General features: G+C 39.4%; 1 protein-coding gene across 1 annotated transcript in view; it reads right to left on the reverse strand.

The window, feature by feature from the left end:
* epb41l2 (erythrocyte membrane protein band 4.1 like 2) overlaps positions 1-18,857 on the reverse strand; it is a 105,656-nt gene extending 86,799 nt beyond the window's left edge. The window contains exon 1 of the mRNA XM_057823028.1: positions 18,691-18,857. The gene's annotated coding sequence lies outside the window, so the exon portion shown is untranslated. The remainder of the gene's footprint in view (positions 1-18,690) is intronic.
* Between the last annotated feature and the right edge of the window lie 627 nt (positions 18,858-19,484).

The following is a 19,484-nucleotide window of genomic DNA, read 5'->3' on the forward strand; positions in this document are numbered from 1 at the left end:
TTGACGGGACACACTCCCCAGACACTGCGCCAAGCCTTCAAGTAGGGGGCCGTCCTACACTCCGCTTCAGTCGGTCAAAGTTGGTCGCAGTTATTCTCAAACACATGCAGCGATCCAACGCCAGATTTAGGTGGAAAAAGTCCAAAACCTGTACCGCATACGAACAGGAAGGATTGTCTCAGGAGTGATGTGTTCGAGGATTCAAGGTAATTATTATATTTTTCGTACCATGCATTCGGGGTGTAACGGTACACAAAAATCTCGGTTCGGTACGTACCTCGGTTTTTAGGTCATTTTCGGTACAGTAAGAAAACAAAATGCAAAATATAAATGTGCTAGTTGTTTATTACACACCTTTGTGCTTTCAACAATAGGAACATTAGCCTATATATAGCTAGAATTCTACTCAAAAAGTAGCGGGTATTTAAAGATAATCCAACAAGAATTTGCCTTTCAGACACCGCGTATTGGTCATCTTTCTTTCTGAAAAAAAAAAGAAAAAAAAGAAGTCCTGTGCTAAAGTGAAAAGCAATCCCAATGACAAAGAATTTAACATGTATTTTAAAAATGAAATGACTCAATGAATCATGTTTTTTTTCTTATGAACGGTTTTCAAAACCTTTATTGGTGGATTTTCTCAAGTTAAAGCGCCACACTGAAATTAATACATTTATTTGTGTAAGCAGGATCTGTGTATTATTATTTAATTACAGGTGTTTTAGCTCATTTCAATTAATTTTTTTTAAATGGGCTATTATTTATTTTATTATGTGTTTATATTTTACAAATGTGATTTAGTATTCCTTTATATTGTATATCTTGTGTTCTATAACTTTAGTTCCTATGTGAATATTAGTTCCTACTTGTTTTGTTGTGGTAGGAGGGTTTTGTATTGAAAACGGGGCCATGTTGGTTATTATTATAGCAGAGAAGACAGCAGTAAATCAAAAAAGACAAGTCAACTGTGCCCCAATCTACCACTCAAGAGATCTGATGGAGTCAAAAAGTGGGTTACGATTGCATATTAGTTTGAAAATCGACCGGATCCACCGTATTTTTACATGAGTTACTTCTGGTCTGCCCGATCCTAGCTACCGGTAGTAGTATTGACGCAGGAGGGTCACGTCTCGCGTCAAATAATAAACTCTGCCGTTCTTTTCGCGTGCGTCATGTTGAGCCGCTTCTGACGCGTCTAACACGCGGCCGCACTGCGACTGGTGTGCATTGGCTGATTGACTTTAACGCCCACGTTTCACTGCGTTCTCGCGGCGGCCACGTTGTCGCGCCGTTGACGTTTCCGGGTTATACTGTCCTACCGTGTTGGTCCTCATTATAGTAGAGAAGACGGAGTAAATATAATCTACAAAAAGGAACTGTAACCCGATCGACTCACAGCCTCGAAAAGTAAGGGTTACATTACGTCAGAAACTCGTTCTGTACGCCACGGTTCCGAACCGAGCGCCACGTACCGAAACGGTTCAATACAAATGCATGTAACGTTACACCCTTACCATGCATGCATTTTGAAACTTTGTGAAAAAAATCAATGCGAGAAATTAAACGCTACCACACTGGCGTCATAATTCGCAATATTTCCGAAAAGTAAATGCTAACTGCCCGGTTGTTTGCTTTTAACCAAGAATCGAGACTGTTTTACATTCATATCGATTAAGAATTCAGGGATTTATTCAAAAGAAGTTTCAACGTAAAAAGCTCTTGTTGTGATAAGGGGGCCGCCACAGTGGCTTAAAAACAGCACATAGCAGCACATTCAACATATTTACATAAAATAAATGCTAACTGCCCGTTTTTTTTTTTTTTTTGCTTTTAACCAAGAATCGAGACTGTTTTACATCCATATCTATAAAGAATTCAGGGATTTAAGCATTCATTCATTAGAATTTTCAACATAGAAAGCTCTTTGTTGTGATAAGGCGGTGCCACAGTGGCTTAAAAACTAACAGCACAGTCGACATATTTACGTAAAATAAATGCTAACTGCGCATTTTTTTGTTTTTTTTTTTGCTTTTGAGACTGTTTTACGTCCATATCTATAAAGAATTCAGGGATTTATGCATTTATTCGCAAGAATTTTCAACGTAAAAAGCTCTTTGTGGTAATAAGGTGGCGCCACAGTGGCTTAAAGACTAACAGCGCATTCGACATATTTAAGTAAAATAAATGCTAACTGCACTTTTTTTTTTTGTGCTTTTAACCAAGAATCAAGACTGTTTTACGTTCTTATCTGTAAACAACTCAGGGATTTAAGCATTTATTCACAACAATTTTCAACGTAAAAAGCTCTTAGTCTGTATTTCCACTCGGTCAGCTTTGACGGCGATAGGCCCCTTTTAATTCCCCAGCGTCCTGTCAATATATTTTGAAGTCTATGATTTAATTAATCAAATTTTTGATTTCACATAAAAATTGCTGTTATTTACATAATTTTGCCTCAACTCATCAGCTGCCATAGACTGTGACAGACATTTGAACCGTGAGAGCTGGCAGTGAATAATCATGTTCCGGTGCCACTGGCGGCAGTAGACGTCCAATCCGTTTAAACTTTATCAATTCACACAAAGGCTGACGGTGTGAAAACATGGCTGCCCTGTCACACTGCACACTTATCCTCAAATTGAGGATTACACAAGGGATAATCTGTATGTGTGTTTCTGTCTGTCGGAATGCCAGTCAGTCCATTCGGGCCTCCATTTAACTGTCCGCCACTTGTGGTTTCATTTCGAACATTTATCTACCTTTGCATTATGAATTATTATAAAACTCCAACGTATCACCAAACATTTTCAAGAAGTCGGAATTCATTGAGAAACGTCGACCTACGGTAGCCTCAACTCATGTTAGCAAAATCTCTTTCGATGCATGAGTGAGAATAATGGCTGGGCTCCTATGTGCTATTGTTGCCCGCTAAACTCTTTCATTCAGCGATTAGGGCGCTGAGGCGAGAGCACCGTCTGTGAGAACGTGCGAATGAGCTGGGATGGCCGGAACCCGTTAGAGGAGACAAAGTGAGATCAGCGTGCGTGCCAGGGAAACTGAAGAACAAATATTAGGTGTGAGGAAACTGCAAATAACTGACGACACATTTGGAGTCTGGCGTGAGGGGCGAGTGGGTGTGGTGCCAACAGGTGCCAAACAGACTTGGCTGGATAACAGAAGGGGCATAAAATACAAATGGGGAAAAGACAAGTGAAAGTACTGAAAATGATGCAAATTTTTGCTACGCTTGAACGAGGAAATACAGTGGTACCTCAGATAGAAAACCTCCGGTACACATTAAATTCATTTTACGGAAAGTTTTTCAAAGCTTTTTTTCCAAAACTGTTCAGTAGATCTGCCCAATAATTACTTCTTAACCGATAACCAATATCCCGATATTGTGCAATTCAAAAAATTCCAATACCAATATCAAACTGATACTCATGTATGTGGTCTTGCACTTAACATGATACTGCTAACTGTATTGTGATGTGCCACTGGATGCTCTAATAATGATAAATGTGACAACCTCAGCGTTTTCCATATAAAATAAACATTCTGTGAAAAATAAGAGAACAACTTCAACTGGCCCATATAATTAATATAAATATATATTTGTATTGTATATAAATTGAAGTGAGCCAAAATGTCGAATTGTCCACATAGTAAAGGAATCATTCATAATTAAATAATGTTTAGTGTAGTTAACCTAAAGAGCCACTAGGGGGCGACCCAGGCATTACAAATACAGGTAGACAATAATCAGACATGCCAATGCAATGACAGTTTCAAGATGCATTTTGCTGGACTTTTGCACAGCTTTTTGCATTTTATTACTTTTCTAGTTTTCTTAGTGACTATTTCTATCTGGTAACGCAGTCGTTATCTGTAACGAGTTTATAATTCATTAATTTTCAATCATTAATTGTTCAATTTTTGCACCATGAATTCAAATAGTCTGCTCACATAACAAATTGCAAGCATCTTAGTTAGGAGACATCTAAAAGTAATAAGTATAACGGCTGTGCTAAGCAATGACCAGCCTTGTACAAAGGCAGAAGGCTTCTGCATTCGCTTTGAAGGCAAGATGCATATTGGCTTAAAACCGATAATGAAAAACCGATTCAAAGTTGTCCGATATCATTTTTAAATGCTTTTAGCGGCCGGTATTATCGGCTACCTGATAATATCGGACAACTTTACTATTCAGTTTACAAAATATAATGTCAACTAAAAATTATACGTAACTCCTGCTCTCAGAAAATTTTTAAATCGCGACCTAAGATTCTTCTCCCCTATTAGTCGGAATCTTTCTCACCATGCTTAGTATGACGTTTCAATTTGAGTGCCGCAGTGTGATGAGGTTGTTGTTGTTGTTGTTGAAAGAAGGAAGTTTAAAACGTCATCTTTGCCAAAAGAGCACAGGTCTCCTCGCGTTTTTAGGGCTACACACCGTGCGCTACATTGGTATCACTTTTCCTTTTGGACATTGCCTCACTCGAGAGTTAAGGTTCCACATTTTGCTATTTTTTTCTCGCATTGTATTCTATTTAGGGCTGTCAAACTATTAAAATTTTTCATCGAGTTAAATTATTACAGCTTAAAAATTAATCGTAATTAATCGCAATTCAAACCATCTAGAAAATATGCCATATTTTTCTATAAATTATTGTTGGAATGGAAAGATAAGACACAAGATGGATATATACATTCAACATACGGTACATAAGTACTGTATTTGTTTATTATAACAATAAATCAACAAGATGGCATTAACATTATTAACATTCTGTTAAAGCGATCCATGAATAGAAAGACTTGTAGTTCTTAAAAGATAAATGTTAGTACAAGTTATAGAAATTTTATATTAAAACCCCTCTTAATGTTTTTGTTTTAATAAAATTTGTAAAATTTTCACTCAAAAAATAAACTAGTAGCCCACCATTGTTGATGTCAATAATTACACAATGCTCATGAGTGCTGAAGCCCATAAAATCAGTCGCACCCAAGCGCCAGCAGAGGGCGACAAAACTCCAAAAAACACAAGTAACAAGTGGACATCGCACTGTGCTGTTATTTTAATCTGTTTGAGCGGGGCATGTGCCTTAATTGCAGTAAATATTTTAACGTAATTAATTTAAAAAATTAATTACCGCCCTTTAACGCGATAATTTTGACAGCCCTTATTCTATTATCTACTTCATTACAGGTATTAACGATTAGGTTAAGTATATTGAATAATTCTGCATTGTACTGTATTTGGCTGTTATTTCAATCTGGTTTTTAATGTCGCTTTTTAGTAAATCTTGGAACAAACTAGGCGATTTACATGTAAAACATGGTTTGTTACTAAAAAAAATCCTGATACGAAAGCCACTCCAGAATGAATTCATTTGTTATCTTGAGGTTACACATGTGCCGATTACCGGTTTCAAGGTATACCGGGGTATGAAAACGTCAAGGTTTCAAAACTTTTCTGTTACCGTCCCTAAGGTATTAGCTATTTTTGTGTCCCAATAATGCAGGAAGAAATCATTTGCTTACAGCTGCAAGGCTCAGATATACTAGATATAGTAGATATACTATATTTATGTTACGTTATTAAATTGCTCAGTGTCAGTGAGTCAGCTGTGCTACACGATGGCTGGAGGAGGTGAAACTCCTGAATTTTTCCCCCATCGAAGAAAACTAAATCGCTGGTATGGGAACACTTCGGTTGCAGAAAAGTTAAAGACGTGCGGTGGCTTAGAGGAGGAGGGCCATCCGACATGTAAAACGTGGCTGCCGAGGAGGCAATACCTCCAATATGATTTCGCATTTATACAAAATTAAAGGTTAGTAAACACACTGTCATGAACATTTCCCACCAGCTATGAGAGTTAACTCCAGCGTGTTTAGTGTAGCGGTGGTAAAACATGTGGTGTTTTTTTCTCTCTGGCAACTGTCTAACTGTTGAGAGTGTGTGCTACTCAAATGCTTTTTATGGAAAATAATTCCAATTATTTTTGTTCTGATGGTAATAATGTTAAACTGTGGGTTTAGGCTCACCTCAGGGACGGAATATAATTAATCTTATTTAGAATATTTCGCTTTTTTTTATTTAACTTAACACTATACTTAATGTTCGAATTTGCTAATATGTTTTGAAAAATAAAAATCCTGTTCAGTGGAAAAAAGTATTTTTTTTTAAACCCAGATATCTCAAAGTAACACATTGTAGAGCTGAAATTGCCAAACCGTGATACTGTGAAACAATGATATTTTAGCTTAAGGTTATCACACCATCAAAATCCCATCCCGGCACATGCCTACTTGAGGTACCACTGTATATTCACAGCTAATCACCGAAAACTGTCCATAATTGCCCAGAGCAACTAGCTGTGTACCTCTTTTGTTCATACCATTATTTACTATAATTGTGACCGTGTTAAGAGTCTGTTATTGACTAACTACACAATATTGCCACTTGTCTTGCCTCGCTCCGCACCAAGTGGCCTTTAAAAAGGATGCCGAGGGCTACGTCTCGATGTGACCTCTGTTCAATCCCTCTCTGTGAGAATGTGACCCGATGCTGATTAATCTGTTTTTAACCATGTTTGGACCCCTGCCAGAGCCACAGGGCCCACTCGCTTTTCCCTTCTTTCCCCCTCTTATTCCATCATTGCTTTCAGTTGAACACTTACTGAAGAAAGTCAGTTTGCGCTCTTCTAAAGTGGTTTGTTGTTGGGCTTAATAGAGCTATTGAGTGCGCAAACAATTACACCCTACTAATCCCCAAGGTTTCAAAAGAAAAAAAAAAAAGACTACAGAAAAAAGAAAGGCTACAGTCAACAGCATAGAATTTTTTTTTATAAACTGTTAAACCTTTCCTCTTTGGCCCATCCCTTCCCACTTCATCTTCACATCTTCCTCACTTTCCGCCTGCATGAAGGTAGAAATGAACATTGCATTATAGCATCCTTTCATCCGCACCCCTCTGATCTTCCCCTGTGCTACTTTGATTCTTGCCGTGCCTGCCGGCGCGTAACACTTTGAAGGGCCGACGAGCGGTCACGTCCCGCCGCTAAACTGCGCAGTATGTACACTTCACAGGAGATGAACATGTTTACTTGCGATTTCAGCGTATGAAAGTCTAGGGCTGTCATGAACAATTATTTTGATTGGCGATTAATCACTGTTGAAACAGATTGGACGTCGACTGCAGTCAATAAGTGTTTTCAATATTAATTTCCTTCTTTTACCAACGACCACAACACATACAGTGCTGGCCAAAAGTATTGGCATCACTGCAACTCTGTCAGATAATGCTCAATTTCTCCGAGAAAAGGAATGGGAGAGCAAAATAAATGAAGATATTACTATCAAAGCATTTGTAATTGCTATCATTTTCTGGGGGAAATTGAGCATTATCTGACAGAATTGCAAGGGTGCCAATACTTTTGGCCAGCACTGTACACACTCAGCAGGAAAAGCAGTACATCTGATCATTTTCAATTAAACCCACCTGAATGCCACGAACTGAATGTAAAAAATATGTCAGCGCGTTTAACACTGGGACATATGGGATTTTTTCTTTGTTGCCATTCTTAATATCCACCGAACACTTTAGAATTCGATTTCAAATTCAAGACTGCTATAGACCCTAGCCACGTGACGTCACAACTCCTTCCTCCTGACTGGTGCCGCCCAATTGTCCGTCAACACATCATGTTTACCTGTTACGGCTACGTACATTCCTCCTATTTACGACGTGTTTTTCTGCTTGTTAACATTAATAATCAAAATGGTGAAGGCGTGTGTGGCGGTCGGTTGCAATAACAGAGAAGATAGACGGAGAAGACGGAGAGACTTGAAGTTCTACCGGATTCCGAGAGACCCGGAGAGAAGAGAGCGAGATGGGCTGCTGCAATTCGACGAGAAAACTGGGCTCCAAACGATTACCACAGATTATGTAGTAGTCATTTTATATCTGGTAAGATGCATTTAATATATATTTAGAGGGTTTTGGGCTGACAACCACAATTAAGATCATTGCTAGGCTAATCGCCGATAACATACACGTATGTATGTAGTGAGAGTGCTATCGCTAAAGCATATAAACATTAAAAGCCCTAACTCCATTGACAACCGACATGAAATACATTAGACTTGACAGTGGATGTTAGCAATAACAAAAGATTTTGAATTGAAAATTTCGTAACTCACCTTTCCAAGCACAAGATAGATTCCTGCCGAATTTTCGTGGACGAGGACCTGTTTCACCCAACCAGCAACGAAGTATTTATAAGCCTCCAAGCTCTTAAAGTTTTTCAAACTTTCGTGAGAATAGGCTGATTTTGTGTGGACAAGATAGTTGTACATATCAGGGTAGCTGGCAGATGTCAGGCAAATACGGCGGAGACAGCGGGTCGAAAAACATCGATTTAGGCATCAAATATGGATCTGGCGAATGGATAAACTGAAGCTTTTCCACATAACGCCTTTTATGCAACGCATCAAGTGAGTTTATGGAATCCGAAAGCACCGGGTCTTCCATGAAATGCATTATAAATTGCTCGATCAATTGAGACCATTGATAATACAGACACAAAATGACGGACAAGGGGGCGGAACCATACAGCGAGCACGTGATTTTGTGACGTCAGTGGGTAGGGTCTATATCCATGCTAGCAAACTAATATCTAAGTGAATTCCAGTTCAAATTTCTTCACATTTGGCAGCATGTTTTTTGAAGCGGATCAAAATTTGAGTCAACGCGGTTCATAGGTCTGTTATACATCTTCATATCAAGTGCGAGTCAACCTTCCACTGAGCAAACTAATTTCTGCTATAATCAATAGGAGGACTAGCAATTGAAAGAAATGGAATAAAGCAAAGGTGTCAAACTCATTTTGTTTTGCAGGCCACATTTAGGCATTAAGAGTTCATGAAGGCTGGACCAGTGTACTTTGGACCAATCAAGGGTAACTCACTGGGTGTCATTGCTGGTACTAGATATCCACTATGCTAATGATTCGCCACTCCCAATCAAAATGGATTGGACGTCTAGCGCCGTCTGTGGGACTAGAATATGAGCACTCGCATCCAGTATTTCCTGTTTAAGTGAATTAGATGTCTATTGTTGTCAATGGAAGCCAAAGAGTCCGTTTTAGGTCACTTCTTTATTATTTTGGGATACTTATGGATGAATTCCTTTAATTTTGGGGTATTTCCAGGTTATTTCGGGTCATTTCCTGTTGGTTTTGATGCATGTATGTGAGGGGGCGAGTGAACATATGTGACTCCAGACACAAAAGTGACCCAAGTACAGTAAAGCACTAGATCATTAAAAAAATCACAAAACTCCAGTTTTACAGTGCAAGTGTCTAAATAAAAGCATGAGATTCACTATGTGGGCCGTACATTTAACACGAATGGAATACATGTAAATTTGGGTCAAGCCTGTCCAAAACCTGATCTAAAATGTCAGTTTGTAAAGATTTCATCAATGTATTACAATGGATCCCTGCATGTCTTACTTGCCAAACCACTGACACTTTCTCACCGAACCCAGGTTAACCCCTAACCATTGGTTTAGCCAGAGGTTGCAAGCAATCAGTATTTCCCAGTAATTGCTCATTTACCAAACAAAACAGCAGAGGTGGGCTAGTAGCTAAATGCCATTTCACCAACTGGCTATCCTCTACTTACTGACCAGAAAAGACAAGTCACTCTGTTTTAGACTGGCGTTTTAATAAACTGGTGTTTTAAGAGGACGCTCGCTATTCTGAAGCTAATGCTAACACAAACGTGAATGCTATGCTAATGCTAGGAGTTACATTAAATGTCTGATGAACACTCAGCATAGCCCTTAAAAGTCTAAAGCAGCATTGCATAATCTTTTGCCTCAAAATAAGAAAACAAATCTTACCATGTTTCCAAACGAGCAAGATGGAGCACCGCCTAGCTTTAAACACATCCTAAACTTCGGTAAGAAAAGTGAGGGAGAGGTGCAGCACATCTCACATGAGTGGCATGACCCAAACACTGCTATGATGCAAGCTGACGTACTCCATGTACAATATAGAAAATGTCACGCATTGTGAACAAATGAAATAAACTTACGTCACATTTACGTCTCGTTGTTGTCTCTTCAGACGAAAACGGGCATTTGTCTCGTTATGTTTTAGTCAAAAAGGCACGTTTTTAGCTTGTCATCGTGACATCATCATCATGAAAAAATTGTTCGGCAACAAAATATTTTTGCTGTCGTCATTGCTGACGAAAGCAACATTATTGCTAACTATTGACGAGTGGAACTTTAAATTGCTTTGGCTCTTTTGTGATAAACCAGAAACTGAATACTTTTCTTCCATTACCAAGATTCTTTCTTTATAACTGGGAATTTTCTGCAATGACGTCAACCAAAACAATCATCATTGTCTCAACCTATCCCAAGACTGGTCGTCTTGGAGAGAAAAACGCACGCCTCCTACAAATTACAACTACTGTTGAGGTTTCAACCCTCGAATTTTTGTTGACAAGTCCATCATAACAGGAACCACAAACAAGTATCAAGAACCACGTCTGTGACTCAGCCATTTTGAGCGAAATCCAAGGTTTGCACTTTGAAGAATTCATACAAATATGGAAAAAATCAGGCATGTAAGAGTAGCAAAACAAGGAATTGCTATCGAAATGCCAGAAAATGAATACGCAGGAAAGTCATTCCAAGCTTTGTGTGACAGTGGGGGTCGCCAGTGTAAGATGATGTGTTCCCGTTGAACTCACGGGGTCAGGGCAAAATCACAAATGCATGCGTAACACACATACATCGGGGATGTTCCCATAGCCTTTTCCGAATGGTTAAGCAATATCTGTCACTCTCTCCTCCGGACTCACTTCCTGCCTCTCTGACGTCCCTTTGCACTTCCTTGCTCTCGCTATTTTTGTCTTCCTAGTATCTCCTCAACTCGCCCTCCTCATGGTCCCGATAGGAGCTTGTACTAAACACGTGGAGAACTCCAGGGATGCACCTATTTCACTATCATTTGTTGCTAGAACATCATAAAAAGTAGTCACTCGTTCAGAGCTGAGGCTGGTCGGAGCTCCCTTTAATTAGCGGAGGAATCTCTCAGCAGAGCAACCAATTAAGGCCTCTCATTAGCAAGCAGGACAGAGCCGCCACTGTTCTGTGAACATGGCGCGGACAGTTATAGATGAACTATACACACACACACGACGGGGGCTGCGAGGCCGGATGCCTTCTCAGTTCCTTTACTGTCAGTTTAATGACTTTTTCTGTATGTTCACAAAATAAACAAAAATAACATCGCAGTTTAAGTGATGCGATTTTGAACATCTGAAACATTTTATCCTGTAAATGTGATAAAATAACCTGAAGCATTTACAGGGGTTAGACAAAATAATGGAAACACCTAACATTTAGGCATCATAATCATTGAACATGATTATTAAAGAATGGCATGAGGAACATTCGAATGAAGTTGAGCATGTCGTAAAATCCCCAGACCTCAAAATTATTGAGCATTTACGGTCAGCTTTAAAGAGCATACGACATGAGAAAAAAAGTCTTAAATGGCATTATTATGTGAATTAGAATCATATTTTGAGACGATTCGACTATATACAACAATTTAGCACAGCGCAGATGATGAGAAATTAGTCTTTTAATCTGCTGATTAGCCACGCCTACCAATATAGGGCTTTAGCGTCCCCAACAGGTGGATGACGTCAGCGGTAGACTGGGCTCATCGGTTTTACTATTCAGCCCATTGAGGGGGAATTATTCAGAACGAGGAAAACGCGACGAAGAGAGCCACAAAACATCATTGTTTCAGTCTCTCTACTCCAATATTTTTACAGGATATTATTTTTATCCAAGTATTTATCCCCAATAGCTATATAAATGGCTTGAGAAGGACCAGTCAGCCCGTCAAGGGGGAACTATTCACAACGAGGAAAACGCGACAAAGAGAGCTGCAAAATGTCATTGTTTCTGTCTCTTTACTTCAATATTTTTACAAGATATTCTTTTTATCCAAGTATTTTCCCCAATTGCTAAATAAACGGCATGGTCATGACAAATAACAGTCTTGTGCTAAATGGAATATGAAATAATAAAAATGCATTTATTCAGGACGACATGGCCAATGGTCAAAACTGTCGACTTCACCTTTACTGTCGCACCTCCCAAACGATATTTTATGACACCTAAATCGGACGTACTGTATGTCATTTCCCGTCCCCGGCTTCAGAGAATGTAAACAAACCAAAAGTCATGACAGCTAGCCGACATGCTAACCCGAACCGAGTGATGTTTCAAAGTCTTCGAAGCAGAAAATCACACATAACTTGCCTGGATTATTTGACATGATGACTGAGTTGTCGATTGTCTTCGTGGATCGGCAAACCGCCCGGCGGAGAGCAAGTTACAGTTTGTTCCCCGGAGGAGGGTGGCTGCAGTTGTTGTGTAGCTAATGTGCTAATGTGCATGAGGAGAGCTTTTTACATGCCTATCAATGATCAAACGTAAGTAGTCCTTTTTTTTAGAAAGTTTGTAGTGTTTACTTTGTAATTGCTGTATTAATATTTGACATAATACTAAACAAGATGTTTACTCACTTCCTCGTAAGTCCAATGGTTCCACTGTAATCGGGCTTGTTTTGGCCAATATCCACGGTGAATGGGAACCTTTTGAAACTCCAAAAAGGCGCATGCGCCTCTCCCTCATACAGAATGATTTTTCTGCAGCCGTTTGGTTGGCGTGTTGCGAAAAATAAACGTATTAATCCGCAAAATCAGCTGAATCCTTCGTCCTCTTACACAACAGTACGCTGTATAGTGAAGAGGACGTCTTCTACCGTACACGTCACAGCGCCCTTCTCCTCAATGCAAGACCGAAGCCGGAAGTCACTCATTTTCATGGCGCGGGATTCAAAAAACTAATTAAATATAGCGATCACTTCCACACACATCCAAGCGGTCCATATCATTCAGGAGCATAAAATACCGTGTGTATAATGAAATAAACATGCTTTTTCGTGTCACATGCACTTTAAAGATTCAATTAAAGCAACACTTGATAACTTTTCAGTTTTGGTCGATTTTAGTGACACCGGTGGGAAAAAGCAGTAGTTTTTTGCCTTAAAGTGCTTGTGACACGAAAAAGCATGTTTATTTCATAATACACGCGGTATTTTATGCTCCTGAATGATATGGACCGCTTGGATGTGTGTGGAAGCGATCGCTATATTTATTTAGTTTTTTGAATCCCGCGCCAGGAAAATGAGTGACTTCCGGCTTCGGTCTCGCATTGAGGAGGAGGGCGCTGTGACGTGTACGGTAGAAGACGTCCTCTTCACGCTACAGTGTACTGTTGTGTATGAGGACGAAGGATTCAGCTGATTTTGCGGATTAATACTTTTATTTTTTGCATCACGCCAGCCAAACGGCTGCAGAAAAATCATTCTGTATGCGGGAGAGGCGTATGCGCCTTTTTGGAGTTTCAAAAGGTTCCCATTCACCGTGGATATTTACTGTGGGACCATTGGACTTACAAGGAAGTGAGTAAACATCTTGTTTTGTATTATGTCAAATACGAATACAGTGATTACAAAGTAAACACTATAAAATTCCTTTAAATAAAGGACTACTTACGTTTGATCATTGATAGGCATGTAAAAAGCTATCCTCACGCTCATTAGCAGTTAGCTGTTAGCACGTTAGCTACACAACAATTCCAGCCACCCTCCTCCAGGGAACGAACTGTAAATTGCTCTCCGCCGGGCGGTTTGCCGATCCGCAAAGAAACTCGACAACCGGGTCGTCATGTCAAATAATCCAGAATAGTTATGTGTGATTTTCCACTTCGAAGACTTTGAAACATCCCTCGGTTCGGGTTAGCATGTCGGCTAGCTGTCACTCCTTCTGGTCTGTTTACATTCTCCGAAGCCGGGGAAGGGAAATGACATATGTCCGATTTAGGTGTCATAAAATATGGTTCGGCAGGTGTGACAGTAAAGGTAAAGTCGACTGTTTTGACCATTATGGAGTAATTTTGCCATGTCTTGAATAAATGGATTTTTATTATTTTATATTCCATTTAGCACAAGTTATTTGTCATGACCATGCCATTTATTTAGCAATTGGGGAAAGTACTTGGGTAAAAAGAATATCCTGTAAAAATATTGAAGTAAAGAGACAGAAACAATGACATTTTGCCGCTCTCTTCGTCGCGTTTTCCTCATTGTGAATAGTTCCCCCTCGACGGGCTGACTGGTCCTTCTCAAGCCATTTATATAGCTATTGGGGAAAAATACTTGGATAAAAAGAATATCCTGTAAAAATATTGAAGTAAAGAGACAGAAACAATGACATTTTGCCGCTCTCTTCGTCGCGTTTTCCTCATTGTGAATAGTTCCCCCTCGACGGGCTGACTGGTCCTTCTCAAGCCATTTATATAGCTATTGGGGAAAATACTTGGATAAAAAGAATATCCTGTAAAAATATTGGGAGTAGAGAGACTGAAACAATGACCTTTTGCAGCTCTCTTCGTCTCGTTTTCCTCGTTCTGAACAATTCCCCCTCAATGGGCTGAATAGTAAAACCGATGAGCCTAGTCTACCGCTGACGTCATCCACCTGTTGGGGACGCTAAAGCCCTATAATTGTAGGCGTGGCTAACCAGCAGATTAAAAGACTAATTTCTCGTCATCTGCGCTTTGCTAAATTGTTGTATATGGTCGAATCGTCTCAAAATATGATTCTAATTCACATAATAATGCCATTTAAGACTTTTTTTCTGGTGTCGTATGCTCTTTAAGGAAGACTGTGTTTCCCATGAGGACCAGCATTGCACTTCCCATGAGGACCAGCGCACACCCGCACAGTGTCGTAAAATCATCAATCAATCAAAAATCAATCTCTAGGTCCCCTGCAGCTGGATTAAACAACATTTCTGTTTCCAGCGGCTGTGTGAAGGATGAAAAGTAATGAGGTAATGAATCCTAGACAATAGCACATGACGGTTAGCAACCGTGTGGCTTAAAGTGGCTAATTTAAGTTACGTTCAAATATTGCCGTTTCAATTTGCTAATAAAATCTAGACATCTATTCTCGAAGTTTTCAAAATGTTTCTTTAGTAGTTTCTGAAAACAAAGGTTTGAATCGAACGGACCGGAACCAATACTAGACATGTGCCGGATACCGGTTTCAAGGTATACCGTGGTATGAAAACATCAAGGTTTCAAAACCGGAAAAATTTTCCATCATACCGTCCCTAAGGTATTAGCTATATGTCCCAAAAAACCCTCGCTTGCAGCTGCAAGGCTCAACCCCTCCCCCTCCAGTTGTTGCTTAGTGTCAGTGAATCAGCTGTGCTACACGATGGCTGGAAGAGGTGAAACTCCTGAACTTTTTCCCCTATCGAAGACAACGAAATCGCTGGTACGGGAATACTCCGGCTACAGAAAAGTTTCAGACGGCCGCGGCTTAGAGGAGGAGGGCCAAACGACATGTAAAACATGTTTGCGGAGGGTGGCTGCCGAGGAAGCAATACCTCCAATATGATTTCGCATTTATACAAAATTAAAGGTTGGTTAACACTGTCATGAACATTTCCCACCAGCTACGAGAGTAAACTCCAGCGTGTTTAGTGTGTCTAGTTGTGGTAAAACGTCGTGTTTTTTTTCTCTCTCTGGGAACTATCTGTGTTCAGAAAGAGAGTATCTGTACAATGTAAACATGATACGAGTCATACACACATGCTTTATATAGAAAATAATTCAATTATTTTTGTTCTTATGGTAATATTGTTGAGCTGTATCTGTGGGTTTAGGCTCACCTAAAGGACTGCAAAGTAACACATTTTACCGTGAAACCATGGTATTTTAATTTAAGGTTAGCATACCGTCAGAATATCATACAGGCACATGCCTAAAATACACATGAAAGTTAGTATAAGTCAATACAGATTTATTTTGCATAGATCATTTAGCCTATCAATTAATTCGGTTCATATTCATGAGAAATGTTGCCCTGACCGCCTTCACCCAATCTGCTTGGTCTTATTAATGTCCCGTCCCCAGCAAAAAGTGTACATGCAGGTTATGCTGTTATATTGTCCCTACCAATGTCGAGACCAAACCTTCGCCCTTGACCAGGCTACTACCTATTTGGTTGCTTAGCAACCAAGGCCATTACACCATCTCACCATGAAATACACATACAGAGTATTAGCGCTGATAGGTTTTCACAGTTTGATACAGACAGTGTAGTGTAAAGGAAGGTTTATGTCAAAATTAAAATCATAAATAAATTTTAAAAAACAATTAGGGCAGCAACAATTAATCAATTAACTCGGGTAATTCGATTAGAAACAAGATTTGAATTAAATTTTGCGGCTTCGAGTATTCGTTTAATTAAAATGGCGTTGTAATCGTTTGTTTTGAAGGTGTTTGCATTTAGTTTTATTGATTTGGGTGGATACACTGCCCTCTAGTGACAACAGTGAATATAACTCATTTCACATGGCTGAATCCAGCTGCTCCCTGTTAAGACCAACATAAGCTAAGTTTTTGTTTAAGCTAATGTTTTTTTAATGCATTCGTAATCGAGTTAATAGGTATATTGAGCCGTTTTTTGTGGGAATGTGTGTTTGAACCATTTGTTAAGAGCTTTGTAAAAAAAAAAAATGTTATCATTTTATAGCATTTAAGCTAGCGGACTTTTTCTATGTAAATTATTGTTGTACTTCAATCTTCATTCTTTTTTTATTTTTTATTTATACCGTTTGAGGCTCAGCTCAGGTATTTTTTTTTGTTCCTTATCCGATCACTCGATTATTCGTATTAACTAGTTAATCTATTAATGGACTTCGAAAATAATCGATAGCTGCAGCCCTAAAAAAAAATGCAGAAATAATGACACTCACACTGGCCATTATCACAAAAGGTGCTTTATACAGCCAGTGTTGGGAGTAACGCCGTTATAAATAACGCCGTTACATAACGGCATTATTTTTTCAGTAACGGGGTAATCTAACTAATTACTTTTTCCGCCGTTACCGTTACTGACGGTCAAAAGCGGTGCGTTACTTACTCTGAATAAATTGAAGAAACTACCAGCCGTGTTGAGTCGACTCTCTGCTCTGTTGATTTGTCACCCAAGACACTGGGTGCGTTCAGGTTCGAGAATAGCGCACGTACTTCTGACTCCAAGCTGTTTGTCCCTGCTCATTCAATTAGACAATGCTTTCCAAAGTTTGTTAACGTTTCTGTGTTTGCTACACCTGATGCTAGCCTCGTTCCCATCTCCCACTGTCAGCCAGCAATAATTCTGCTTCCATCTTGAGGACGGCAGACGCTTTGAAGGTGACGTGAATTGTCGGGAAACGAGCCTACCTGAATGCAGCCCCTCGAGAGATGCGATGGAAGTGATTGTGATTGGCTGAGGGTTAGAGTCATGTGTCGTGGTAAGCCAATCACAGCCGGTGATTTCACAAGCAAACCGGAACAGCGCGTGCGGCAAACACACACACGCAAAACAGATGCACAGGGTCGGGATGGCAGAGCATTCAGAAGAAAAATTGTCCCTTAAGAGGTGGAAATATAGACACTATTTCAAGTTTGTCGAAATTAAAGGAAAGAACCTTGCATGTAATGTTTAATTTATGTCCCGGGGCAAAGCTTTTGTCGACATCTGTGGTAAGCAATTCAAATCTGCTGAAGCACCTAACAAGTTAACTACCTGTCTGTTCTTCTCTATTCCACTGACTCGAATACTGCTCGAAAAATTTCAAATTCTTTGACATACAACAAGTTCTTTTTAAAGTAACGGAAATAGTTACTTTCCCTGGTAACTAGTTACTTTTACTATAGAGTAATTCAGTTACTAACTCAGTTACTTTTTGGAAGAAGTAGTGAGTAATGTAACTAATTCCTTTTTTAAAGTAACGTGCCCAACACTGTATACAGCACACAAACACTTCTACATTTTCATACAACAATGCTACATTCCCCAAAAAACGTCTTTTTCATAGCAGTCAGGTAAACCACAACTCCATTTCCCACTCCCCCTTGCGAATAAACACGTTCAACATGACTAATAACCCCTAAAACAGCATAGGGCCAACACTAAACAGCTTCTTCACAAACTAGGTAAACCCAAAATACTTTGTTTTGAGTGAGAAGGTCACAACAAATGGTTTTTAAAACGTAAAAATATCTATAACAACAAACTATTTACGGCTTGCCCATAGAGCGGGACGGATGAATGGTCACCGCAGAGGCTGCGAGTCATCACGGTGGCGGATGTTTAACGACGTTAGCGATGAGTAAAATAGCAATGGGTCACGCAACCGACATATAAATGCGTAAAGTGAGATATTAAACACAAATGTGCTCTTTAATTTCGAAAATTAAGGCAACATAACCATAAAATATTACGTCGTGCCAGCAAACGCACGCGCTCCAGCATAGGAGTACGTAGTTAGGTGACCACCACGAGAGAGAGAGAGAGAAAAACGAAACCCATGAAAACGACTTTTAATCAGAAAACTCGCGTTTATAAACTGATGCTAAAAGCATAATGTTAGTAGTACGCTACATAGGTAGCAAGAATACCACCGACAATTTCATTGAGTCGACGGTGACTCATCACGTGATTTAAATGGGAGCTCATCAGCAAACAATACCTTTTTTTATTTAAAAGAAATCCCAGTTGAAAGCTTCCAAACAAGCTCTGGCCTCTCGGTTTGTTTCCTCTTAAGAATAAATTCCTGTATCGCGATGATCCTGCATACAAAATTCTCCAGTCCTCACTGAAAATCTGGCTCAGGCGCAGAGTCAAGGCGTGTCAATCATTATCAAGTCCCGCCCCATACAGTAAAAAAAATAAATCTACCGCCTTATCATTGGTCGTCGGAGATTACTGTATTAGAATCTACGACGTGATAGGTCAATTGCGTTGGAGGGAGAGTTTACCGCGGATGTGGCGTTGCTTGTGTGGCGTTCTAGCTCCCTCTAAGGGAAAAGGTGAGTCACTGCAAGATGTTGAAGCATATTGAACACATTTTTGTTTCTACGTTGATTTATAAATTTTATGTTTAATAATTAATTTTAATTATGTTAAATTATTTCTAATTAATCAAGTCGCTATATTTAAATGTGTATATATATGTGTAAATATGCAAATTCAAGAAATAATTAACTCAATGGCTACGATTGCCAGCGGTAGACGTCCAATCCACGCCAACACTCCCATTTCAAATGGATTGGAGGTCTACTACTGATAAACTCATCTAAATTCACAGCAGAAAGATGAAAATAGCCACAAGATTAGACGTGTATCACCGTCAATGGCACTGGAAGAGTTAAATACACCCAAAACAAGTATATCAGTGATGACTTGTGTGTATAAAATAGAAAAAATACTTACGTATATGCAGTTTTTAACACGGGTTTGTCACTGCGAAACAAATTTAACAAA

This window comes from Corythoichthys intestinalis, chromosome 19 (assembly GCF_030265065.1).
Source record: "Corythoichthys intestinalis isolate RoL2023-P3 chromosome 19, ASM3026506v1, whole genome shotgun sequence".
In the NCBI taxonomy this organism is placed as follows: Eukaryota; Metazoa; Chordata; class Actinopteri; order Syngnathiformes; family Syngnathidae; genus Corythoichthys; species Corythoichthys intestinalis.